At 39.9% G+C, this 27,924-nt stretch overlaps 1 long non-coding RNA gene and 1 pseudogene across 1 annotated transcript in view; both read right to left on the reverse strand.

The window, feature by feature from the left end:
* Positions 1–219: 219 nt before the first annotated feature.
* The window catches only part of LOC120102827 (uncharacterized), a 274,820-nt gene continuing 247,115 nt past the window's right edge, over positions 220–27,924 (reverse strand). Inside the window, exon 3 of the long non-coding RNA XR_010066490.1 lies at positions 220–822. This is a non-coding gene — a long non-coding RNA (uncharacterized LOC120102827). The remainder of the gene's footprint in view (positions 823–27,924) is intronic.
* Mtrfr-ps1 (mitochondrial translation release factor in rescue, pseudogene 1) lies at positions 17,748–18,814 on the reverse strand (annotated as a pseudogene).

Below are 27,924 nucleotides of genomic sequence, written 5' to 3' on the forward strand. Positions count from 1 at the left end.
GAACGGGCTTGGCGGAATCAGCGGGGAAAGAAGACCCTGTTGAGCTTGACTCTAGTCTGGCACAGTGAAGAGACATGAGAGGTGTAGAATAAGTGGGAGGCCCCCAGCGCCCCCCCGTTCCCCGCGAGGGGTCGGGGCGGGGTCCGCCGGCCTCGCATATGAATATAACAGGAAGCAATAATCACTATTCCTTAATATCTCTCAACATCAATGGCCTCAACTCCCCAATAAAAAGACATAGATTAACAAACTGGATACGCAATGAGGACCCTGCATTCTGCTGCCTACAGGAAACACACCTCAGAGACAAAGACAGACACTACCTCAGAGTGAAAGGCTGGAAAACAACTTTCCAAGCAAATGGTCAGAAGAAGCAAGCTGGAGTAGCCATTCTAATATCAAATAAAATCAATTTTCAATTAAAAGTCATCAAAAAAGATAAGGAAGGACACTTCATATTCATCAAAGGAAAAATCCACCAAGATGAACTCTCAATCCTCATCTTCGGTTGGTTTATATACAAGTGTGCAATTTCTAGGCTTGAAAGTAAAATGATGCTATCTGGTGCTGGATAGAGGAGCCTTATTTTTTATTATGGCAGCTTGCTATTTTTGTAACATGGTGATTTGGTTGAACACAATAAAGTACAGTAGTAACTGATCTCCCCTTCTTCCTGGATGAGTGAGGAGATGATTAAATGTTGATGTCAGCATCCTTGAGCATATTCAGATGAGCTTCTGCTTCTGTTGAAAAGGATGCTGTGTTTGATTGTGGTCCGAAGCTTTGAAGCACTACTTGGCATCTCCTTCCTTGGAGGTCTCACTGTTTAAACATAACAGATTTGATAGCTTGTTGGTAAGGTGAGGTCCAGCTTGTCTCCACTAGGTCATCTTCATGTGAATCCGGTGGTTATACGGTTTTGTTTTAGGGATATTTCATTTTTTTAATAACGGTTTTAGCTGACATTCATGGAGAGAATGAATCCTTAGAACTGTGCCACTAGTGAAAGGAAATCCTGTCTAGAGTATGTTTCTTTACAAAGCTGTGTCACATCATCCTTTGGGCCCTCTGCTGGAAAAGTAGAATCAAGTCTCAAATAATGCCTTTTAAATTGTATCCTCTAGTATTATAGATGTAGGACAGTACTGTATCATACCTCTGTGGATGTAAAATAGCTTGTACCTGCTTTATGATACGTAGTAGTGACCGTGCTTTATCAGAGCTGTTTTTAATGATGTTGCTCAGAATGTTTTCTTTCCAGATGATGATTGAGAAGCTAATTTAAAAAAAAAATGGTGCCAGGTACCACAAGAGTAACAGAACTGTGCTGTTTTCTCGGGTTTTGTTTTTTTACTTTTTTTTTTTTAATGGAGTGTGCTGGATGTCTCTACAGTTTTGTTCAGATGACTGCAGAACCTGGAAAAGCTGTTGCTGCTGTTGATGCATAACACACTGCTATTATTGGTCTTTTTATATAAATATAAATATATATATACAGATATATAATTTGAATTTTTTGAAACTTTACCTGTGCTGTCAACTTTCGAAAAAAGTATCCCCGTTTACTGTGTTGAGTTGGCACTGTACAGAAATTAACAGCCATATTGGTCTAGAAATGTTGAACTTAAGTTTTTTCCATTTGTACAGGGGTAGCACACTCTATTAAATATGTAAGGTCTTATCTACGTGGGTTTGATTACAAAAACTAATAAAGTATTCTCAAAAAAAAAAAAGAAAGAGAACTGCTTGGAGAACTGAGACACACAGACACAGAGACAGACAGTCACACACACACACTACACACAAATGCACACACACACACATTACACACAAATGCACACACACACACACACACACACACACACACACACACACCAGCAAGCAGTACATGGACAGAGAGATCTCTTAGAATAGCAAGCAGAACATAGGTGATGGGCTTGGATCCACTATTTGACCTTGAGTCATTCTTTTCATCATTCTCAGATACCTCTTTTCTCAGAACCCACTCAATGTTGAGGATGATTCTTGGCCTAAAAGATAAAATATCTGTTTGAAAGACCCCCAGAGTGGGGAGACCCTCACTCAAGTCTCAGGATGACGTGACCCCCCAAGAACTCACATAAGACCGTCCTTGCTGTAATTTACACGAGGTTTATTGATAGGAACCAATGCATTGGGGTCGAGACTAATATCCCACACAGGGACAGTAGAGTTCGACCCCGAGAGGCTGGGAGAAAGGGTATTTAAAGGGAGAAACCACAACCTGGGGGGGCAGGGATGGCGTCATTGGAAAGTGTGAAGAATACCAGTGAAAAATCACAAGGAGAAACTCTGTTTCTCAAGATTGTTTAACTTTATGGTCCGCTAGTTCTTGGAGAAGCTGCTTCCTGCTTCTCAAGATTGTTTTCTAAGATTCTAATCTAACTTCATGGTCAGCTAGTTCCTGGGAGAAAGCTGTTGAATCGGCCGATGTGATTACCTATTCTATAGCCCTAGGAGGGGCTTCCTGGAACATACAATTCTGGTGCCTAACCTGTTTCTTTCTTCTGCTCTAGGGGGGCAACTTTAAAACTTTTACCTTTCATGTTCTTTTATATCACGTTAGTTAAGGAAGGGTAAGATTTCTTGCCACAACTTTAGGTTCCAGGAATAGCAGAATCTAAAGGATCATTCTAAGCTGAGGGTAGTTGCCCCTGTTGCAGGTACCACTGTGTGCTGAAAGCCAATTTATTTTCCCACAGAAAGGGGATTTCATTAGACCATCTGCACAATTAAGTTTGAGACAATAATCAAACAAATAGCATCTTAAAAATTATTTCCTACCTATATTTTTAGTTTTCTGTCTTAAGGTTTTACTCAATTGACAAAAAGAAAAGTGAACTTTTTTTTTAAAGATTTATTCATTTATTAAATATAAGTACACTGTAGCTGTCTTCAGATACACCAGAAGAGGGCATTAGATCTCTTTACAGATGGTTGTGAGCCACCATGTGGTTGCTGGGAATTGAACTCTGTGGTTGCTGGGAATTGAACTCAGTACCTCTGGAAGAGTAGTCAGGTGCTCTTAACCGCTGAGCCATCTCTCCAGCCCAGGTGAACTGTTCTTTAACTGTCTGACTGTTGGTTGTTTATTTCACAAATTAAAATTATTGAACAAAGAGAAAAGAAAATGTCTAACTTCCCCACAGATATGTGATTTAAATGTAATCCAGATAGTTCCATAGGTTGCTATATTCCCTCATATTCCATGTTTCCTCCATCCCAGTTATTCTACTTCTAGGTAAAACCTCCTCAAATGGACCTAGGGGCAGATGAAGGAAGAAAGTTAAAGAAAAGAATCAGTCTACAAGTTGTTTCACAAATTCTTACAAATAGATGGCTGGTGAGATGGCTTAGTGCAAAACAAGCTTACCATGAAAGATTAAGGATCAGAGTTTAAATTCCCATACAGCAAATAAATGGCAAGTGAGGCATGGAGGCCTGCCTATAATTTCAGAGCTTAGAGAGCAGAGACAAGGATCCCCAGGGCAGGCTGGCTAGCTATACAAGTTGTATTAGCAAATTCTGGATTCAGCTGAGAGACTGCCTGGTTGAATAAGGTAGAGAGGGACTGTCAGGCCTACACACACTTAAACACATATTAATACACATATACACATGCACACCATACACACACACACACACACACACACACACACACACACAAATGCAAAAAAAATTAGCAATGATAGGCCTGGGTAGGTAATTTAGTTGGCAAAGTATTTGTCTGATATGGATGGAGCCCTGTGCTCCATCTCCAGCACTGCATAAAGTAGTTTGGACACACACACACACACACACACACACACACACACACACCCCTGTAATACTACCACTCAGGAGGTATAGGCAGGAGGAGGATCAGAAGTTTAAGGTCATTCTACATTACATAGCAAGTTTAAGGTAAGCCTGGGACAGAGAGTTTGGCAAAAACCTAACAGACACATAAATAGCATATTATAAATATCAAGTTGACAAAGAAAACTGGAACTTTCCCACTTTGTCCAGACTCCCTAAAACCAGCTAGCAGAACTGACACAGGCTGGTCCCACTGACATAGGGTAAAAAGCCCTACAGAGTGTGCTGAATAACCTGTGACTCATCATAACAATAAAGCACACATTCATGTGTGGACGCCTTGTGATGCGTGAAGTTATGAAGGACCCTAGTTCTTACTGAAGTATAAGAGCTATTAAGAAGCTTGGCCTGATAGAAAGTAGGTAGGTTATGGAGTTCATGTGAAGGACCCTAGGGGCTTTTGCCAGCTTTACACCCACCGCCTCAGGTCAAGATTAGGCCAAGTACCAGATTCCTGCCTCGGGTCAAGGCTAGGCCAAGTTCCATTCTCCACCCATAGTTCTCAGGAGGAGCAGGGACATTCTTGAAAAACGGCAGAATGCACTGACTGATGGTCACCTGACCCTCTGGTCCCAGATAGAGTTCGAATGCATGTTATATGCTAGCCAATAGATTCAAAGGTCAATATGCTTAGCCAGTAAGTTTAAACTGTAACCTTGCTGATGTAACCTGTACCCCTAAAAAATATAAAAACTGCTTGTTATAGCCATTTGGGGTCACCTTCTAGTCACTCGCCATGAGGGGCTGATTGAGGGTTGACTCTGACATGCTGGAAAAATAAACCTTTTGTGTTTGCATTGTAAAAAAAAAAAAAACGGGCCTCAACATGTACAGAAAGATAGAAATAATCCCATGCGTGCTATCAGACCACCATGGCCTAAAACTGGTCTTCAATAACAATAAGGGAAGAATGCCCACATATACGTGGATATTGAACAATGCTCTACTCAATGATAACCTAGTCAAGGAAGAAATAAAGAAAGAAATTAAAGACTTTTTAGAATTTAATGAAAATGAAGGTACAACATACCCAAACTTATGGGACACAATGAAAGCTGTGCTAAGAGGAAAACTCATAGCGCTGTGTGCCTGCAGAAAGAAACAGGAAAGACCATATGTCAGCAGCTTGACAGTACACCTAAAAGCTCTAGAGCAAAAAGAAGCAAATACACCCAGGAGGAGTAGAAGGCAGGAAATAATCAAACTCAGAGCTGAAATCAACCAAGTAGAAACAAAAAGGACCATAGAAAGAATCAACAGAACGAAAAGTTGGTTCTTTGAGAAAATCAACAAGATAAATAAACCATTAGCCAGGATAACGAAAGGACCCAGAGAGTGTGTCCAAATTAACAAAATCAGAAATGAAAAGGGAGACATAACAACAGATTCAAAGGAAATTCAAAAAATCATCAGATCTTACTATAAAAGCCTATATTCAAAAAAACTTGAAAATCTACATGAAATGGACAATTTCCTAGACAAATACCAGGTACCGAAGTTAAATCAGGAACAGATAAACCAGTTAAACAACACCATAACTCCTAAGGAAATAGAAGCAGTCATTAAAGGTCTCCCAACCAAAAAGAACCCAAGTCCAGACGGGTTCAGTGCAGAATTCTATCAAACCTTCATAGAAGACCTCATACCAATATTATCCAAACTATTCCACAAAATTGAAACAGATGGATCACTCCCGAATTCCTTCTATGAAGCCACAATTACTCTTATACCTAAACCACACAAAAACCCAACAAAGAAAGAGAACTTCAGACCAATTTCCCTTATGAATATCGACGCAAAAGTACTCAATAAAAATCTGGCAAACCGAATCCAAGAGCACATCAAAACAATCATCCACCATAATCAAGTAGGCTTCATCCCAGGCATGCAGGGATGGTTTAATATACGGAAAACCATCAACGTGATCCATTATATAAACAAACTGAAAGAACAAAACCACATGATCATTTCATTAGATGCTGAGAAAGCATTTGACAAAATTCAACACCCCTTCATGATAAAAGTCCTGGAAAGAATAGGAATTCAAGGCCCATACCTAAACATAGTAAAAGCCATATACAGCAAACCAGTTGCTAACATTAAACTAAATGGAGAGAAACTTGAAGCAATCCCACTAAAATCAGGGACTAGAAAAGGCTGCCTACTCTCTCCCTACTTATTCAATATAGTTCTTGAAGTTCTAGCCAGAGCAATCAGACAACAAAAGGAGGTCAAGGGAATACAGATTGGAAAAGAAGAAGTCAAAATTTCACTATTTGCAGATGATATGATAGTTTATTTAAATGATCCCAAAATTTCCACCAGAGAACTAAAGAAGCTGATAAACAACCTCAGCAAAGTGGCTGGATATAAAATTAACTCAAATAAATCAGTAGCCTTCCTCTACACAAAAGAGAAACAAGCCGAGAAAGAAATTAGGGAAACGACACCCTTCATAATAGACCCAAATAATATAAAATACCTCGGTGTGACTTTAACCAAGCAAGTAAAAGATCTGTACAATAAGAACTTCAAGACACTGAAGAAAGAAATTGAAGAAGACCTCAGAAGATGGAAAGATCTCCCATGCTCATGGATTAGCAGGATTAATATAGTAAAAATAGCCATTTTACCAAAAGCGATCTACAGATTCAATGCAATCCCCATCAAAATACCAATCCAATTCTTCAAAGAGTTAGACAGAACAATTTGCAAATTCATCTGGAATAACAAAAAACCCAGGATAGCTAAAACTATCCTCAACAATAAAAGGACTTCAGGGGAAATCACTATCCCTGAACTCAAGCAGTATTACAGAGCAATAGTGATAAAAACTGCATGGTATTGGTACAGAGACAGACAGATAGACCAATGGAATAGAATTGAAGACCCAGAAATGAACCCACACACCTATGGGCACTTGATTTTTGGCAAAGGAGCCAAAACCATCCAATGGAAAAAAGACAGCATTTTCAGCAAATGGTGCTGGTTCAACTGGAGGTCACATGTAGAAGAATGCAGATCGATCCATGCTTATCATCTGTACAAAGCTTAAGTCCAAGGGGATCAAGGACCTCCACATCAAACCTGATACATTCAAACTAATAGAAGAAAAACTAGGGAATCATCTGGAACACATGGGCACTGGAAAAAATTTCCTGAACAAAACACCAATGGCTTATGCTCTAAGATCAAGAATCGACAAATGGGATCTCATAAAACTGCAAAGCTTCTGTAAGGCAAAGGACACTGTGGTTAGGACAAATCGGCAACCAACAGATGGGAAAAGATCTTTACCAATCCTACAACAGATAGAGGCCTTATATCCAAAATATACAAAGAACTCAAGAAGTTAGACCGCATGGAGACAAATAACCCTATCAAAAAATGGGGTTCAGAGCTAAACAAAGAATTCACAGCTGAGGAATGCCAAATTGCTGAGAAACACCTAAAGAAATGTTCAACATCTTTAGTCATAAGGGAAATGCAAATCAAAACAACCCTGAGATTTCACCTCACACCAGTGAGAATGGCTAAGATCAAAAACTCAGGTGGCAGCAGATGCTGGCGAGGATGCGGAGAAAGAGGAACACTCCTCCATTGTTGGTGGGATTGCAAACTGGTACAACCATTCTGGAAATCAGTCTGGAGGTTCCTCAGAAAATTGGACATTGAACTGCCTGAGGATCCAGCTATACCTCTCTTGGGCATATACCCAAAAGATGCCCCAACATACAAAAAAGACACGTGCTCCACTATGTTCATCGCAGCCTTATTTATAATAGCCAGAAGCTGGAAAGAACCCAGATGCCCTTCAACAGAGGAATGGATACAGAAAATGTGGTACATCTACACAATGGAATATTACTCAGCTATCAAAAACCACGGCTTTATGAAATTCATAGGCAAATGGTTGGAACTGGAAAATATCATCCTGAGTGAGGTAACACAATCACAGAAAGACATACATGGTATGCACTCACTGATAAGTGGCTTTTAGCCCAAATGCTTGAATTACCCTAGATGCCTAGAACAAATGAAACTCAAGACGGATGATCAAAATGTGAATGTTCACTCCTTGTCTAAAAGGGGAACAAGAATACCCTTGGCAGGGAAGAGAGAGGCAAAGGTTAAAACAGAGACTGAAGGAACACCCATTCAGAGCCTGCCCCACATGTGGCCCATACATATACAGCCACCCAATTAGACAAGATGGATGAAGCAAAGAAGTGCAGACCGACAGGAGCCGAATGTAGATCCCTCCTGAGAGACAGAGCCAGAATACAGCAAATACAGAGGCGAATGCCAGCAGCAAACCACTGAACTGAGAATAGGACCCCCATTGAAGGAATCAGAGAAAGAACTGGAAGAGCTTGAAGGGGCTCGAGACCCCTTATGAACAAAAATGCCAAGCAACCAGAGCTTCCAGGGACTAAGCCACTACGTAAAGACTATACATGGACTGACCCTGGACTCTGACCTCATAGGTAGCAATGAATATCCTAGTAAGAGCACCAGTGGAAGGGGAAGCCCTGGGTCCTGCTAAGACTGAACCCCCAGTGAAGGTGATTGTTGGGGGGAGGGTGGCAATGGGGGGAGGGTTGGGAGGGGAACACCCATAAGGAAGGGGAGGGGGGAGGGGGATGTTTGCCCGGAAACCAAAGAATTATTATTAAGTATTAAATAAATTTAAAAAAAATAAAAAAAGAAACACCTCCCGTCACATAATAGTCAAAACACCAAACGCACAAAATAAAGAAAGAATATTAAAAGCAGTAAGGTAAAAAGGTCAAGTAACATATAAAGGCAGACCTATCAGAATTACACCAGACTTTTCGCCAGAAACTATGAAGGCCAGAAGATCCTGGACTGATGTCATACAGACCCTAAGAGAACACAAATGCCAGCCCAGGGTACTGTATCCTGCAAAACTCTCAATTAACATAGATGGAGAAACCAAGATATTCCATGACAAAACCAAATTTACACAATATCTTTCTACAAATCCAGCACTACAAAGGATAATAAAGGGTAAAGCCCAACATAAGGAGGCAAGCTATACCCCAGAAGAAGCAAGAAACTAATCATCTTGGCAACAAAACAAAGAGAAGAAAAGCACACAAACATAACCTCACATCCAAATATGAATATAACAGGAAGAAATAATCACTATTCTTTAATATCTCTCAACATCAATGGCCTCAACTCCCCAATAAAAAGACATAGATTAACAAACTGGATACGCAACGAGGACCCTGCATTCTGCTGCATACAGGAAACACACCTCAGAGACAAAGACAGACACTACCTCAGAGTGAAAGGCTGGAAAACAACTTTCCAAGCAAATGGTCGGAAGAAGCAAGCTGGAGTAGCCATTCTAATATCAAATAAAATCAATTTTCAACTAAAAGTCATCAAAAAAGATAAGGAAGGACACTTCACATTCATCAAAGGAAAAATCCACCAAGATGAACTCTCAATCCTAAATATCTATGCCCCAAATACAAGGGCACCTACATACGTAAAAGAAACCTTACTAAAGCTCAAAACACACATTGCACCTCACACAATAATAGTAGGAGACTTCATCACCCCACTCTCATCAAGGGACAGATCATGGAAACAGAAATTAAACAGAGACATAAACAGACTAAGAGAGGGTCATGAGCCAAATGGACTTAACAGACATTTATACAACATTCTACCCTAAAGCATAAGGATATACCTTCTTCTCAGCTCCTCATGGTACTTTCTCCAAACTTGACCATATAATTGGTCAAAAAACGGGCCTCAACAGGTACAGAAAGATAGAAATAATCCTATACGTGCTATCAGACCACCACGGCCTAAAACTGGTCTTTAATAACAATAAGGGAAGAATGCCCACATATACGTGGAAATTGAACAATGCTCTAATCAGTGATAACCTGGTCAAGGAAGAAATAAAGAAAGAAATTAAAGACTTTTTAGAATTTAATGAAAATGAAGGTACAACATACCCAAACTTATGGGACACAATGAAAGCTGTGCTAAGAGGAAAACTCATAGCGCTGAGTGCCTGCAGAAAGAAACAGGAAAGAGCATATGTCAGCAGCTTGACAGCACACCTAAAATTTCTAGAACAAAAAGAAGCAAATACACCCAGGAGGAGTAGAAGGCAGGAAATAATCAAACTCAGAGCTGAAATCAACCAAGTAGAAACAAAAAGGACCATAGAAAGAATCAACAGAACGAAAAGTTGGTTCTTTGAGAAAATCAACAAGATAGATAAACCCTTAGCCAGACTAACGAGAGGACACAGAGAGTGTGTCCAAATTAACAAAAGCAGAAATGAAAAGGGAGACATAACTACAGATTCAGAGGAAATTCAAAAAATCATCAGATCTTACTATAAAAGCCTATATTCAACAAAACTTGAAAATCTGCAGGAAATGGACAATTTCCTAGACAGATACCAGGTACCGAAGTTAAATCAGGAACAGATAAACCAATTAAACAACCCCATAACTCCTAAGGAAACAGAAGCAGTCATTAAAGGTCTCCCAACCAAAAAGAACCCAGGTCCAGATGGGTTTAGTACAGAATTCTATCAGACCTTCATAGAAGACCTCATACCAATATTATCCAAACTATTCCACAAAATCGAAACAGATGGAGCATTACCGAATTCCTTCTATGAAGCCATAATTACTCTTATACCTAAACCACACAAAGACCCAACAAAGAAAGAGAACTTCAGACCAATTTCCCTTATGAATATCAATGCAAAAGTACTCAATAAAATTCTGGCAAACCGAATCCAAGAGCACATCAAAACAATCATCCACCATGATCAAGTAGGCTTCATCCCAGGCATGCAGGGATGGTTTAATATACGGAAAACCATCAACGTGATCCATTATATAAACAAACTGAAAGAACAAAACCACATGATCATTTCATTAGATGCTGAGAAAGCATTTGACAAAATTCAACACCCCTTCATGATAAAAGTCCTGGAAAGTATAGGAATTCAAGGCCCATACCTAAACATAGTAAAAGCCATATACAGCAAACCAGTTGCTAACATTAAACTAAATGGAGAGAAACTTGAAGCAATCCCACTAAAATCAGGGACTAGACAAGGCTGCCCACTCTCTCCCTACTTATTCAATATAGTTCTTGAAGTTCTAGCCAGAGCAATCAGACAACAAAAGGAGGTCAAGGGGATACAGATCGGAAAAGAAGAAGTCAAAATTTCACTATTTGCAGATGATATGATAGTATATTTAAGTGATCCCAAAAGTTCCACCAGAGAACTACTAAAGCTGATAAACAACTTCAGCAAAGTGGCTGGGTATAAAATTAACTCAAATAAATCAGTAGCCTTCCTCTACACAAAAGAGAAACAAGCCGAGAGAGAAATTAGGGAAACGACACCCTTCATAATAGACCCAAATAATATAAAGTACCTCGGTGTGACTTTAACCAAGCAAGTAAAAGATCTGTACAATAAGAACTTCAAGACTCTGAAGAAAGAAATTGAAGAAGTCCTCAGAAGATGAAAAGATCTCCCATGCTCATGGATTGGCAGGATTAATATAGTAAAAATGGCCATTTTACCAAAAGCGATCTACAGATTCAATGCAATCCCCATCAAAATACCAATCCAATTCTTCAAAGAGTTAGACAGAACAATTTGCAAATTCATCTGGAATAACAAAAAACCCAGGATAGCTAAAACTATCCGCAACAATAAATGGACTTCAGGGGGAAATCACTATCCCTGAACTCAAGCAGTATACAGAGCAATAGTGATAAAAACTGCATGGTATTGGTACAGAGACAGACAGATAGACCAATGGAATAGAATTGAAGACCCAGAAATGAACCCACACACCTATGGGCACTTGATTTTTGGCAAAGGAGCCAAAACCATCCAATGGAAAAAAGACAGCATTTTCAGCAAATGGTGCTGGTTCAACTGGAGGTCAACATGTAGAAGAATGCAGATCGATCCATGCTTATCATCTGTACAAAGCTTAAGTCCAAGTGGATCAAGGACCTCCACATCAAACCAGATACACTCAAACTAATAGAAGAAAAACTAGGGAATCATCTGGAACACATGGGCACTGGAAAAAATTTCCTGAACAAAACACCAATGGCTTATGCCATCAAGAATCGACAAATGGGATCTCATAAAACTGCAAAGCTTCTGTAAGGCAAAGGACACTGTGGTTAGGACAAAACGGCAACCAACAGATTGGGAAAAGATCTTTACCAATCCTACAACAGATAGAGGCCTTATATCCAAAATATACAAAGAACTCAGGAAGTTAGACCGCAGGGAGACAAATAACCGTATTAAAAAATGGGGTTCAGAACTAAACAAAGAATTCACAGCTGAGGAATGCCAAATGGCTGAGAAACACCTAAAGAAATGTTCAACATCTTTAGTCATAAGGGAATGCAAATCAAAACAACCCTGAGATTTCACCTCACACCAGAGAGAATGGCTAAGATCAAAAACTCAGGTGACAGCAGATGCTGGCGAGGATGTGGAGAAAGAGGAACACTCCTCCATTGTTGGTGGGATTGCAGACTGGTACAACCATTCTGGAAATCAGTCTGGAGGTTCCTCAGAAAATTGGACATTGAACTGCCTGAGGATCCAGCTATACCTCTCTTGGGCATATACCCACAAGATGCCCCAACATATAAAAAAGTCACGTGCTCCACTATGTTCATAGCAGCCTTATTTATAATAGCCAGAAGCTGGAAAGAACCCAGATGCCCTTCAACAGAGGAATGGATACAGAAAATGTGGTACATCTACACAATGAAATATTACTCAGCTATCAAAAACAATGACTTTATGAAATTCGTAGGCAAATGGTGGGGACTGGAAAATATCATCCTGAGTGAGGTAATCCAATCACAGAAAAACACACATGGTATGCACTCATTGATAAGTGGCTATTAGCCCAAATGCTTGAATTACCCTAGATGCCTAGAACAAATGAAACTCAAGACGAATGATCAAAATGTGAATGCTTCACTCCTTCTTTAAAAGGGGAACAAGAATACCCTTGGCAGGGAATAGAGAGGCAAAGATTAAAACAGACACAGAAGGAACACCCATTCAGAGCCTGCCCCACATGTGGCCCATACATATACAGCCACCCAATTAGACAAGATGGATGAAGCCAAGAAGTGCAGGCCGACAGGAAACGGATGTAGATCTCTCCTGAGAGACACACCCAGAATACAGCAAATACAGAGGCAAAGGACAGCAGCAAACCACTAAACTGAGAATAGGACCCCCGTTGAAGGAATCAGAGAAAGAACTGGAAGAGCTTGAAGGAGCTCGAGACCCCTTATGAACAAAAATGCCAAGCAACCAGAGCTTCCAGGGACTAAGCCACTACCTAAAGACTATACATGGACTGACCCTGGACTCTGACCTCATAGGTAGCAATGAATATCCTAGTAAGATCACCAGTGGAAGGGGAAGCCCTGGGTCCTGCTAAGACTGAACCCCCAGTGAACTAGATTGTTGGGGGGAGGGCAACAAGGGGGGAGGATGGGGAGGGGAACACCCATAAGAAAGGGGAGGGGGAGGGGGATGTTTGCCCGGAAACCGGGAAAGGGAATAACACTCGAAATGTATATAAGAAATACTCAAGTTAATAAAAAGAAAAGAAAAGAAAGCAAGTGCTTCTCTAACTTTGATTGGATGAAATAAAACAAATAGGCTGGAGAGATGACTCAGCAGATGTCATTTGCCGCTGAGATGACAGCCTGAGTTCAATCCCCAGAGTGTACATAGTGGAAGAAGAGAATTGATTTCTGCAAGTTATTCTCTGACCTCCACTGTGGGGTGTGTGTGTGTGTGTGTGTGTGTGTGTGTGTGTGTGTGTGTGTGTGTGTAGGAAATGAAAACTTGAAAGTAGCCACATGGTGGAACTATTTCAAGCCCATATTTATAGACGGAAACAAAAGCTTTTTAAAAATCATAACGTGAAACCAAATAGAAAAGTGAGCTGAGTCATGTCAGACATATTTTAGGCCTTGGCCATTTAAGAGAACTAAATTGTGTCTAGCTTCCCAAATTTGACATGATTTTCTTAAATTGCCTTCTCTACCCTCTAGACTCCAGTATAGCAAAGTCAGAGTGGATAGAAACATGAGCCCATTGAGTCAAGAAAACTTCCTGTGATTCAATTTTTGGTCAGTAATCTGAGAGAATTTTCACAGAGAAAAGAAGCAACACCATAATACCCAACTAAAGAGACTAATTACAAATGGGAAAAAAATGTAGTTAGTACACTGAAAGTCTAACTGTGGAGAAGAGAAACACCATAGTATTGTCCCTTTAGACAAACAAAGGCACAACTCCCAGAAGGAAGAGGCAAGCAGCTCTTAACTTTTTGCTGTGAGAGAAATGCAAATTAAAGTTAGAGTGAAATATCGTTTTTCTCACCTGTCATATTGGCCAAAGTCCGAAGCTCTGACATCACGCTCAGCAGGCCAGACTGTGGGGAATAGACATGCTTATGTTTTGACAATGAGAATGCAAGATGGTTGAACCCCTGTGAAGTGGAATTTGGCAGTCTCAGGCAACACGTCATATGTATTTACCTTTTGACCCCACCATCACCCTTCTAAGACTCTTTTCCACAGAAACATTGGCAAAGAAACAAAAAGGCATATGGACCAGGCTGTTCATTTCAACAGTATCTGAAAGAGCAAAGTGCTGGAAACAACCCAGACACCTATCAACAGATACCTGGTAGAATGAATTATAGTATGTCCACCCAAAGGGGTACTATGCAGCTGGAAAAAAAGAAATGTGGGACTCTTCTTGATTCTTTATTCAAACTCCCTGATACCCTTAGTACCCATTTAACTTCTCCTGGTGTTCCGAGGCCAAATGAAATATCTGTTTTATTTATTAAAGGAATTTTGAAATTTTATTTTTGACATATGGATTTCTCTGTTTGTAGGGTAGATTGAAAAGGATGATATGGGAATCTTAATATTACAATTGAAAATATTTATTTACTTCTTTAAAAAGTCAAAATATTAAAAGGAATTTTTCTTTAAATCAGAAGCAAGTCAGGGAATGTAATGTGCCTGATTCAGCTTTAACCACAGAGAAAACTGTTGTAGGCTACTTTACCGAAGAATCTTTGACTACATATTCCCAATAGGATATGCCTCAACTATTAAAAGTTCTACCAATACCAACAACTGAGTTAGATAATAATGATGTAAGAATTGCTGTTGATTTTATTATTTGAGTCCTGTCACCATGAGATAAAGCCATTGAGCAAGAATGTGGTGGTACTTAAGAATCATAATTCCCAGCATGGAAAGAGATACAGATACAAAGAATAGCAAAGCTATACAAGAATCCAGAACTTGAATTAGAAGTATCAGCACGACTCATAAAAACAAAACCCTGAAAAAAAACAATCAAGAAACCCAGACCCTTCCTGACAGTGTTGTCTGCTAGAAGGGCTAAGAAACTCCAAAAGTAGATCTCTGTTATATATGATTTTTGCTAAAAGTATTTACAAATCCTTGTAAAAATGGTAACTTCAGATCTAAGGTAAGAATTAGAAAAAAAAATGAGCCTAGGCTATCTCACCAAGTAAAAGTGAGTTGGAGAGCCAGGGGATCCCTCAGTCTTCTCTAAGGAGGCAAGAGCGTAGAGGGAGGGGTTTGGCCACATCAGCAGACAGCACGCTCTTGTTGGCTCCTTCCCCATCTTCAGTAGCACAGGTGTGCCTCTTCTGCATGCTCCTACCAGCCAATCTACTAGCTCTGAGATACATGCATACATACACTTTCCTTTTAGCTTTTTCCTTTGAAGATTTTACTTTGCATCTTTTTAACTTCCTCTGACTCTATATATGTGTCATTAAGACTATTTTTTAATAACTTTTTTAAAAAAGACAGATAGGATCATGTCAAGTGGACTTGAAAATGTGAGAAAGTTTGTGCTAGCCAACGTTATGGCAATTTGAACTATCATAAAAATGGTGAATTAAAATATCTCCGGTATGTCAAAAGTCACAAAACCTTAATGATACTTTTAAAGAGTAAGTTCAGGAGAGTGATAGGAAATAGAATTACTGTCCTGCAAACCTGTATAAAAAGGAAGAACTAGCCAATACCTGACGTTCCCTACTATATGAACCATGTCATAAGATCAGTCAATATGTGGAATGTCTCCTCCTAGAAGTGTTGGAGCTGATAAATTTTAAAAGAAAAACATGGAGTTAAAATTACTTTCCAACCCCTAATGTAGAGCATTGGAAACATTAAATCGCCTTACGGTTTTGTTTGGAGATGAGATTTCATTCCACAGGTCGAGAAGAAAGCCTGAGGTACTCCTCACTTCTAAGATGATCAAGCAGTGCCTCTCGAAGCAACGCCTTAATGACTGTGTGCATTTCTTTTTTTTTTTTTTCCGGGAAAGAAAGTTTTATTTAGCTTACAGTTTTAAGTTATAACCCATTTTGGGGAAGTCAAGGCAGGAACTCAAGAAGCTAGACATGATCACATTCACAGTCAAAAGACAGAATATAAAAGCATCGTTGCTTGTTCTTAGCTAGTGCTCACTGGTCAGGATTCCTGCTTAGGGAATGATGCTGCACACAGTGGCTGTCTTCCTACTTCAGACAGCTCCCACAGACATACCTGCAAGGCAACCTAGGTAAGGTCTCATCCAGACTCTTCCCTGCTGACTGTAGGTTGTCTGTGTGACTGTGACTGTTGGAGCTGGTACACACAGCAGGTAACTTTACCATTCCACTGTCACTTTCCCTTTACCAGAAACTTAAGTATAAGCTGGAGTTGAAAGATAATCACTCAATGCTATTGTTTGACTCAACTTGTCATAAAAGGGGGCCTCTCTAATATCAGCACTTTTAAACATTGTCACTTATTTTTGTGTTTGATGAGTGTAGGCACATGGTCACAATGATGTCAGTGGACAGCTTGGTAGAGTCAGTTCTGACCTTTTACCCGTAGGTGGATTTCGAGGATCAGAACCCAGGTCAGACTTTGTGAGAAGGAAGGGCTCTGGCCACTGAATCACTTTGTCAGCCCTATTTCCCACCTTTTTAGAATGACACTGTACTACTAGGTCAGAGGTGCATGCAATCCTAACATTTGGGACGATCGGGATTCCCTACAAACAAAGCCAGACTGGGTTATAGTAGACTTTGTCTAAAAGAAAAATAAACAATACCAGACAAGTTGCATAAGCCTGTATAATCCTAGAATATGGGAGGGAAACAGGAAGATCAGAAATTCAAGATTATCCTTGACTCCATAACAAGTTCAAGGCCAGCCTGGGGCACATGAGATTCTGTCTCAAAAACAAAGAAGTGTAAAAGGGGATATTTTTGTAACCACTGCCAAAATCAAGGAAGAACTGTCAGCTGTCACTGCTCTTAAAATGTAATGGCCTTTCGTGTGCCACACAGCATTCTTTACATTTATCTTCATATGTGTTCATATGTGTACACAGCATAGTACATGTAGGGGTCAGAGGACAGACAACTTTGGGTCAGGCTTGACAGCAAGCGCCTGATGGTTTTATTCTTGGAAGTGTGTATTACTATTTGCTGTTGTCTACCAATTTAAAAAAAGTGATGGTTGGAGGCTGGAGAGATGCCTCAGTGGTTAAGAACACTGATTGCTCTTCCAGAGGTCCCAAGTTCAAATCCCAGCAACTACATGGTGCCTCACACCATCTGTAATGGATCTGATGCCCTCTTCTGCCATGCAGGTGTATATACACAAAAACTTGATTACGTCCATTAGCATGATATTTATTTTTAAAGGTTCTTAAAATTATTTATGTTGTCTATGTGAGTGTGTGTTGTCCTGTGGAGCCCAAATGGTGGCACTGGATCTCTTAGCTCTGCAACTACAGGAAGTAGGTTGTGAACAACCCCGTGTAAGTACTGGGAACTGAACCTGCGTCTTCTGCAAGAGCGGCAAGCTCTCTTAACTGCTAAACCAACCAACCCTGTGGCTCCCACCTTTTTCAGAGTCTCACCGCGTAGGGAAGGCTGCCACAGAACCAGCTATGTAGATGAGGTTGTTCGGAACCTTGCAGCAATCCTCCTGTCTTAGCTCTCCCAAGTGCTCAGATGGCAGGTGTACACCACCATGCCGAGCTCCAGAATGCTCTCTCTAGATGTTTCTATGCTGTAGCCAGGCAATGTCACCATTATTCCCGAAAGTCTCTTGGTATGCCATCAGCATCAGCCTTTTTCTCGGTGTTGTTTTGACTTGCTTCCCATAGTTCTTTCAATAACTTCTTCTTTTCTAGAGTCTCCTTTGCTCTTTTCTTCTTCTCTCGCTTTCTCCTCTCACCCTCGAGCTTCTCTTTGTGAACAGGGCTGTTTTCACCATTGTAGAAAACATCCACTTTCTCCTGGAGGATTTTCCGAGCTATCTTTCTGTTTCAATCCACAGATGGTGTTCGGTGGCACTTGACTACAATGCCGGAGGGTACGTGTTTGAGCACTACACAGTTGCTGGTTTTGTTGGTGGCCTGGCCCCTTGGACCATGTCCTTTTATGAACTGTTCTTCGAGCTCACTCTCATTCAGGGGAAGCAGAGCAGGTTAGTCCTTCTTGCCTGCCACCTGCACAGCAGTGGCAGCCATTCCTGGGAAGAGCAGTGCTGGCTTCTCCCGAAGCCTTAGCCCCCAGTTGCCAGAGCATATCCTGATCAATGGTGCAGGGAGACGGAGCGAAGCCCAGGTGCTCATGGAAGATGTGGCTTGGTGTGGCAGGACCTGTTTCTGCACCAGCCCCCGGCCGGAAGCATTCAGCAAGAAAACAAACCACGGTGGACCGAGAGGTCTGAGTTTTCCAGGTCTGCGCATGCGTCATATCCCTCCCATGGCTTCCCCTGCCTACTAGAGGCTCATTCTCACTAACTGCCGACTGTGTGCATTTCACACAGTGACTGCAAAGGGCCATCCCCACAGACAGGGCCTTCCTAATAGTCATGGCTTCTAAGGTGACACCAGAAGAATCATTAAAGGAACCGAAATCCCAGCCAATTCTAATCAAATCAACAAGTCGCACCAGATACAGAACCAGAGGATCATGTTAAATAGAACCAGTGACATGCAACCCAACCTGGTAGGGGGGTTGGGGTGGGGTACTCAAGTTTGAGTGCAACAACAACAACAACAGCAACAAACAATAAACTTCTCTTTTGAAAAGAAGAAAGGCTGAAGAGATAGTTCAGTGGGTGAAGCACTTGCCACCCAAGCATGAGGAGCTAATCCAAATCCCAACACCCGAGAAAAGGCCAGGCATAGCTGCCTGCCCATCCTTGTAAGTCCAGTGATATTGTGGATGGAGGTTGGAGGACTTATGGGGCTTGCTCTCTTCCAGGTTAACAATAAAACATGAGCCCCAGCTTCAATGGGGGAGCTAGTCTCAAGGGAATAAGGTAGAGAGTAATAGACCAAGAAACCCAATGTTCTCCTCTGACCTTCCTCTGACTTACTTGTACACGCATGCATTTGTGTGTACACACACACACACAAGAAAGAGGGGAAGGTAATTATATTAAAAGAAACGAAATCAAATCAACCAATTACATAATATATAAACCTCACTTGTATTCTGATCCAAAGAAGTGAACAAAATTTATAAGAGAGTTAAGAAAATTATTTCACAAACTGAATGTTTTAATGACACTCAGAGATGTAATTGTGTTTAGGAGTGACCCATTTACTTTGCCTTTTAAAATGAACATCGCTTATTAAGTACAGACTGATGTGTTTGCTTCAAAATCTCCTGGGGTGCAGTGGAAGAGCAGTGGCCAGAGGTAGAGATGAAACAAATTAGCTGTAGTTACAATGTAGAATCTAGATAATGAGCTTTGCTCCAAATTTCCAGAACAAACATCTCTTAAATGCACTAGAATTGTAGGAGAAAACTAACTCCAGATCTTGCTCTTGATACAGCTTAGCCATCTGCCTTAGGCAAGATATTAAATGATTATTCATCATATGTAAAATGTCTAAAGGTTTTGAAACAATCTACACATGCCTAACATATAGTTCTTGAAATGCAAATCGACAAAAATATTACTTGAGGTAAAAACAATGACCAGCAAACCCAATCGAAAAGTAATTTCCAAATGGGGACTCAACTGTACTCCACCTTACAAAAGCATTCACCAGCCACAGTGGAACCAGGAATTCAGACATCAATGTCTGAACTAACAAAGAAATTAAGAAGAGAAATGTCTAATACATTTGGGAAATGGTGAGCAACTATGTGTAATTGTATGTCTTCATACAATGTGTGGTATAATAATAGAATAGCCTAAGATGGGTCATCTATATGAACAAGAATGTATTTGTCACAGTTCTGGGAGGTGAGAAATCTAATATCAAGGTACCGACATTTGGTAGGGTTTTATTGTTGCATAATCCCATAGAAAAATAATAGTATGAGAGAGGGAGACAGAGAGAGACAGAGAGAGAGAGGGGAGAGAGAGGGGGGGGGAGGGGGAGAGAGAGAGAGAGAGAGAGAGAACGAGCAGAGAGGGGGAGATGAACTTGTCCTTCTATAAAGCACCTACTCCCACAATGACAAATCTATTCCTACAATAATAAATAGTGTTAGTCTCTTCATAAGAACAGAGCTCTTTGAAACTGTCTTCTGGACAGGATCGGAGCATTGGACAGGACAGGAGCACTCCACTCATTAACTCACAACAGCTCTGATTGCTATTGGGTCAAGAGTTTTAAAATCCTAGAATTGAATGAAAATGAAAGCAAAACACAATACATCCATGGAACACAGCAAAGGGAGTCCGAAAAGAAGCGTTTCTATCTCTAAGTGCCTACATTGAAAAACCAGAAATGTCTCAATATAGATTTAAATAATACACCTGAAGGACTCGGAAAAGCAAATCAAGTAACATCCAAAAGAAAACCTTAGAAGAGATCAGCAAAATCAGAGCTGAAATTCATAAAATAGAAAATTTTAAATTATTTCAAAGAATGAGTCTGATGAACTGGTTTTTTAAAAAAATATTAACAAGATAGACATTCATTAGTCAAGTTGATCAAAAGACAGGGGAAAGAATACTCAATCAATAAAATATGTGATCAAAGGGAAGAAATTATGTTTTAAAAAATGAGAAAATTCAGATACTCATTAAAATACAACTTTAAAACTTAAATTCCAACAAATTGGAAAATCTAAAGGAAATGGACAAATTTCTAGATGTATATGACTTGCCGAAGTCAAATCAAAAATAAAAAGATAATTTAAACGTATCCACAACTAGTGAAATAGAAGCAGTAATTTAAAATCTCACAAATAAATGAATCCAGAGCCACTGAATTCCAAGACCTTCAAAGAAGAACAAACAATAATACTCCTCAAATTAGCTCATAAAATAGAAAAAAGTGAAGACTGCCAATTTTTTTATGAAACTTGAATTATCCTGATACCAAAAAACCAGAAAAAGATCCAACAACAAAGAAAACTACAGGCCAGTGTCCCTGATGAACGTAGATGCAACTATTCTCAATAAAATATTTTCAAACCACATTCATGAACACATCAAAAAGATTATCCATCATGATCAAATAGACTTCATCCCAGAAATGCAGAAATAGTTAACACATGTAAATCAATAAATGTAATCCACTACATAATGAACTCAAGGACAGAAACTACAGGATCATCTCATGAGATGCAAACAGGTCCTTGGACAAATAAAATATCTTTTCACAATAAATATCTTGAGAATTTAGGAATATAGGAGACATATATCAATGTAACAAAAGAAATATGCAATAAACCCACAGCCAAAATCACCTCTAAAAGAGAAAAGCTTAAAGCAGTTCCACTGAAATCAGAAACAAGCAAGAATGTCCACTCTTTCCACTTCTGTTCAAGTCTTAGCTGGAAGTCTTAGCTGGAACAATAAGACAGGAAGAGGAGATAAAGGAGATATAATTAGGAAAGGAGGAAGTAAAAGTGTCCTGTTTTAAAGATGATATGATTCCATATATAAAAGACCCTAAGAACTCCACCAGAAACCTCCTCAAGCTGATAAACACATTCATTCAGCAAAGTGAGAAGATACAAAATTCTCTCTCACACAGAGAGGGAGAGAGAGACAGAGACAGAGACAGAGACAGAGACAGAAACAGAGACACAGAGGGACAGACAGAGACAGAGAGACAGAGACAGACACAGAGACACAGAGAGAGAGAGACAGAGAAACCTCCCTACATGCCAATGACAAAAGAAAGAATATATGCAATCTTGGTTTTGGTTTTTGGTATTTTTACTTTGTTTGTTTGTATGGTTGGTTGGTTGGTTGGTTGGATGGATGGTTGGATGGTTGGTTGGTTGGTTGGTTGGTTGGTTGGTTGGATGGATGGTTGGATGGTTGGTTGGTTGGTTGGTTGCTTGGTTGGTTGCTTGGTTGGCTTTTTAAGACAGAGTTTCTCTGCGTAGCCTTGACTGTCCTAGAACTCACTCTATAGACCAGATAGGCCTTGAACTCAGAGAGATGCCTCTACCTCCCAAATGCTGGGATTACAGCATGTACCATCACTGCAAGGCCCATTCTCAAATCTTAGAATTAATCTAACCAAGGAATTGAAAGCTTTATATAATGAAAATTTAAAGGCAACAATAAAAGAAGTTTTTATCAGAAGAGGAAAAGAATTGGATTGGCAGGATTAAATGTGGATATTATCATCCTACATGTGATAGTTACTTTTTTTTTTTCACTCTATCTTTACTAACGGGTATTTCTTTTTTTTTTTTTTATTAACTTGAGTATTTCTTATATACATTTCGAGTGTTATTCCCTTTCCCGATTTCCGGGCAAACATCCCCCTCCCCCCTCCCCTTCCTTATGGGTGTTCCCCTCCCAACCCTCCCCCCATTGCCACCCTCCCCCCATAGACTAGTTCACTGGGGGTTCAGTCTTAGCAGGACCCAGGGCTTCCCCTTCCACTGGTGCTCTTACTAGGATATTCATTGCTACCTATGGGGTCAGAGTCCAGGGTCAGTCCATGTATAGTCTTTAGGTAGTGGCTTAGTCCCTGGAAGCTCTGGTTGCTTGGCATTGTTGTACTTTTGGGGTCTCGAGCCCCTTCAAGCTCTTCCAGTTCTTTCTCTGATTCCTTCAATAGGGGACCTATTCTCAGTTCAGTGGTTTGCTGCTGGCATTCGCCTCTGTATTTGCTGTATTCTGGCTGTGTCTCTCAGGAGCGATCTACATCCGGCTCCTGTCGGTCTGCACTTCTTTGCTTCATCCATCTTGTCTAATTGGGTGGCTGTATATGTATGGGCCACATGTGGGGCAGTCTCTGAATGGGTGTTCCTTAAGTCTCTGATTTAATCTTTGCCTCTCCCTTCCCTGCCAAGGGTATTCTTTTTCCTCATTTAAAGAAGGAGTGAAGCATTCACATTTTGATCATCCGTCTTGATTTCGTTTGTTCTAGGGATCTAGGGTAATTCAAGCATTTGGGCTAATAGCCACTTATCAATGAGTGCATACCATGTATGTCTTTCTGTGATTGGGTTAGCTCACTCAGGATGATATTTTCCAGTTACAACCATTTGCCTACGAATTTCATAAACTCATTGTTTTTGATAGCTGAGTAATATTCCATTGTGTAGATGTACCACATTTTCTGTATCCATTCCTCTGTTGAAGGGCATCTGGGTTCTTTCCATTTTCTGGCTATTATAAATAAGGCTGCGATGAACATAGTGGAGCACGTGTCTCTTTTATATGTTGAGGCATCTCTTGGGTATATGCCCAAGTGAGGTATAGCTGGATCCTCAGGCAGTTCAATGTCCAATTTTCTGAGGAACCTCCAGACTGATTTCCAGAATGGTTGTACCAGTCTGCAATCCCACCAACAATAGAGGAGTGTTCCTCTTTCTCCACATCCTCGCCAGCATCTGCTGTCACCTGAGTTTTTGATCTTAGCCAATCGCACTGGTGTGAGGTGAAATCTCAGGGTTGTTTTGATTTGCATTTCCCTTATGACTAAAGATGTTGAACATTTCTTTAGGTGTTTCTCAGCCATTCGGCATTCCTCAGCTGTGAATTCTTTGTTTAGCTCTGAACCCCATTTTTTAATAGGGTTATTTGTTTCCCTGCGGTCTAACTTCTTGAGTTCTTTGTATATTTTGGATATAAGGCCTCTATCTGTTGTAGGATTGGTAAAGATCTTTTCCCAATCTGTTGGTTGCCGTTTTGTCCTAACCACAGTGTCCTTTGCCTTACAGAAGCTTTGCAGTTTTATGAGATCCCATTTGTCGATTCTTGATCTTAGAGCATAAGCCATTGGTGTTTTGTTCAGGAAATTTTTTCCAGTGCCCATGTGTTCCAGATGCTTCCCTAGTTTTTCTTCTATTAGTTTGAGTGTGTCTGGTTTGATGTGGAGGTCCTTGATCCACTTGGACTTAAGCTTTGTACAGGGTGATAAGCATGGATCGATCTGCATTCTTCTACATATTGCCCTCCAGTTGAACCAGCACCATTTGCTGAAAATGCTATCTTTTTTCCATTGGATGGTTTTGGCTCCTTTGTCAAAAATCAAGTGACCATAGGTGTGTGGGTTCATTTCTGGGTCTTCAATTCTATTCCATTGGTCTATCTGTCTGTCTCTGTACCAATACCATGCAGTTTTTATCACTATTGCTCTGTAATACTGCTTGAGTTCAGGGATAGTGATTCCCCCTGAAGTCCTTTTATTGTTGAGGATAGCTTTAGCTATCCTGGGTTTTTTGTTATTCCAGATGAATTTGCAAATTGTTCTGTCTAACTCTTTGAAGAATTGGATTGGTATTTTGATGGGGATTGCATTGAATCTGTAGATTGCTTTTGGTAAAATGGCCATTTTTACTATATTAATCCTGCCAATCCATGAGCATGGGAGATCTTTCCATCTTCTGAGGTCTTCTTCAATTTCTTTCCTCAGTGTCTTGAAGTTCTTATTGTACAGATCTTTTACTTGCTTGGTTAAAGTCACACCGAGGTACTTTATATTATTTGGGTCTATTATGAAGGGTGTCGTTTCCCTAATTTCTCTCTCGGCTTGTTTCTCTTTTGTATAGAGGAAGGCAACTGATTTATTTGAGTTAATTTTATACCCAGCCACTTTGCTGAAGTTGTTTATCAGCTTTAGTAGTTCTCTGGTGGAACTTTTGGGATCACTTAAATATACTATCATGTCATCTGCAAATAGTGATATTTTGACCTCTTCTTTTCCAATCTGTATCCCCTTGACCTCCTTTTGTTGTCTGATTGCTCTGGCTAGAACTTCAAGAACTATATTGAATAAGTAGGGAGAGAGTGGGCAGCCTTGTCTAGTCCCTGATTTTAGTGGGATTGCTTCAAGTTTCTCTCCATTTAGTTTAATGTTAGCAACTGGTTTGCTGTATATGGCTTTTACTATGTTCAGGTATGGGCCTTGAATTCCTATTCTTTCCAGGACTTTTATCATGAAGGGGTGTTGAATTTTGTCAAATGCTTTCTCAGCATCTAATGAAATGATCATGTGGTTCCGTTCTTTCAGTTTGTTTATATAATGGATCACGTTGATGGTTTTCCGTATATTAAACCATCCCTGCATGCCTGGGATGAAGCCTACTTGATCATGGTGGATGATTGTTTTGATGTGCTCTTGAATTCGGTTTGCCAGAATTTTATTGAGTATTTTTGCGTCGATATTCATAAGGGAAATTGGTCTGAAGTTCTCTTTCTTTGTTGGGTTTTTGTGTGGTTTAGGTATAAGAGTAATTGTGGCTTCATAGAAGGAATTCGGGAGTGATCCATCTGTTTCAATTTTGTGGAATAGTTTGGATAATATTGGTATGAGGTCTTCTATGAAGGTTTGATAGAATTCTGCACTAAACCCGTCTGGACCTGGGCTCTTTTTGGTTGGGAGACCTTTAATGACTGCTTCTATTTCCTTAGGAGTTATGGGGTTGTTTAACTGGTTTATCTGTTCCTGATTTAACTTCGATACCTGGTATCTGTCTAGGAAATTGTCCATTTCCTGAAGATTTTCAAATTTTGTTGAATATAGGCTTTTATAGTAAGATCTGATGATTTTTTGAATTTCCTCTGAATCTGTAGTTATGTCTCCCTTTTCATTTCTGATTTTGTTAATTTGGACGCACTCTCTGTGTCCTCTCGTTAGTCTGGCTAAGGGTTTATCTATCTTGTTGATTTTCTCAAAGAACCAACTTTTGGTTCTGTTGATTCTTTCTATGGTCCTTTTTGTTTCTACTTGGTTGATTTCAGCTCTGAGTTTGATTATTTCCTGCCTTCTACTCCTCCTGGGTGTATTTGCTTCTTTTTGTTCTAGAGCTTTTAGGTGTGCTGTCAAGCTGCTGACATATGCTCTTTCCTGTTTCTTTCTGCAGGCACTCAGCGCTATGAGTTTTCCTCTTAGCACAGCTTTCATTGTGTCCCATAAGTTTGGGTATGTTGTACCTTCATTTTCATTAAATTCTAAAAAGTTTTTAATTTCTTTCTTTATTTCTTCCTTGACCAGGTTATCATTGAGTAGAGCATTGTTCAATTTCCACGTATATGTGGGCATTCTTCCCTTATTGTTATTGAAGACCAGTTTTAGGCCGTGGTGGTCCGATAGCACGCATGGGATTATTTCTATCTTTCTGTACCTGTTGAGGCCCGTTTTTTGACCAATTATATGGTCAATTTTGGAGAAAGTACCATGAGGAGCTGAGAAGAAGGTATATCCTTTTGCTTTAGGATAGAATGTTCTATAAATATCCGTTAAGTCCATTTGGCTCATGACTTCTCTTAGTCTGTCGACATCACTGTTTAATTTCTGTTTCCATGATCTGTCCATTGATGAGAGTGGGGTGTTGAAATCTCCCACTATTATTGTGTGAGGTGCAATGTGTGTTTTGAGCTTTAGTAAGGTTTCTTTTACGTATGTAGGTGCCCTTGTATTTGGGGCATAGATATTTAGGATTGAGAGTTCATCTTGGTGGATTTTTCCTTTGATGAATATGAAGTGTCCTTCCTTATCTTTTTTGATGACTTTTAGTTGGAAATTGATTTTATTGGATATTAGAATGGCTACTCCAGCTTGCTTCTTCTGACCATTTGCTTGGAAAGTTGTTTTCTAGCCTTTCACTCTGAGGTAGTGTCTGTCTTTGTCTCTGAGGTGTGTTTCCTGTAGGCAGCAGAATGCAGGGTCCTCGTTGCGTATCCAGTTTGTTAATCTATGTCTTTTTATTGGGGAGTTGAGGCCATTGATATTGAGAGATATTAAGGAATAGTGATTATTGTTTCCCTTTATATTCATATTTGGATGTGAGGTTATGTTTGTGTGCTTTCATTCTCTTTGTTTTGTTGCCAAGACGATTAGTTTCTTGCTTCTTCTAGGGTATAGCTTGCCTCCTTATGTTGGGCTTTACCATTTATTATCCTTTGTAGTGCTGGATTTGTAGAAAGATATTGTGTAAATTTGGTTTTGTCATGGAATATCTTGGTTTCTCCATCAATGTTAATTGAGAGTTTTGCTGGATACAGTAACCTGGGCTGGCATTTGTGTTCTCTTAGGGTCTGTATGACATCAGTCCAGGATCTTCTGGCCTTCATAGTTTCTGGCGAGAAGTCTGGTGTGATTCTGATAGGTCTCCCTTTATATGTTACTTGACCTTTTTCCCTTACTGCTTTTAATATTCTTTCTTTATTTTGTGCGTTTGGTGTTTTGACAATTATGTGACGGGAGGTGTTTCTTTTCTGGTCCAATCTATTTGGAGTTCTGTAGGCTTCTTGTATGTCTATGGGTATCTCTTTTTTTAGGTTAGGGAAGTTTTCTTCTATGATTTTGTTGAAGATATTTACTGGTCCTTTGAGCTGGGAGTCTTCCCTCTCTTCTATACCTATTATCCTTAGGTTTGATCTTCTCATTGAGTCCTGGATTTCCTGTATGTTTTGGACCAGTAGCTTTTTCCGCTT

This window comes from Rattus norvegicus, chromosome 5 (assembly GCF_036323735.1).
Source record: "Rattus norvegicus strain BN/NHsdMcwi chromosome 5, GRCr8, whole genome shotgun sequence".
NCBI classification, from domain to species: domain Eukaryota; kingdom Metazoa; phylum Chordata; class Mammalia; order Rodentia; family Muridae; genus Rattus; species Rattus norvegicus.